Source organism: Mustela putorius, unplaced genomic scaffold (genome assembly GCF_011764305.1).
Source record: "Mustela putorius furo isolate JIRA1106 unplaced genomic scaffold, ASM1176430v1.1 tig00001854_pilon_pilon_pilon, whole genome shotgun sequence".
NCBI lineage: Eukaryota > Metazoa > Chordata > Mammalia > Carnivora > Mustelidae > Mustela > Mustela putorius.
This window is the reverse complement of record NW_025421889.1, coordinates 241445-242053: the sequence shown is the minus strand read 5'-3', so window position 1 is coordinate 242053 and position 609 is coordinate 241445.

Sequence of the window (609 nt, the reverse complement as noted above, 5' to 3'; positions counted from 1 at the left end):
GCTGCTGTGGCTGCTTGCCTTAGCCTAGTATTTGCAGAACTATGGGAGAAACCCGCATAGAGCAACAGCCTCTATGTCCGGCATCCCCTCTGGGAAAGCACAGCATTCTTTAGGAAATCAGAATCGGGTCTGTGGGATGCTCCTGTTGGGCTGAGCTGGTCTCCAAAGCACGGTGTAATAAACCCGCATGGAGCGAAATCCTCTTTGCCTGGGCATCCCCTCTGCCTGAGAGAGTAGCGCGGTTGCGCCTGTGGAAAGACCCTTAAGGAAAGGGACACTGCGCTCCCCAGGAGCATGTCTGTGGAAGGTGCAGCACGCTGCCCGGGGAGAAGAACAGGAGCCGTTGGCCTTCTGGACTGGAAACGGTTGCGAAGCAGGAGAGCCGGCCCTTGCAGGCACAGCGGCCAGTGGCAATACAAGTGTCACCCGCTCGCAGTACAGAGAGACAGAAGACTGGCTGCTAGGAGAAAGGAGGGGATGATTACGGCAGGATGCGTGCTCCACTCTTAGGAAAGAGTCTGGGCAAAAAGCATGCCTGTCCTGAGCCTCTGGGCCCAAAGCGATAGCAGCTCCTTGGTCACCTGTCCCTGGGGCAGACATGCGCTAGCC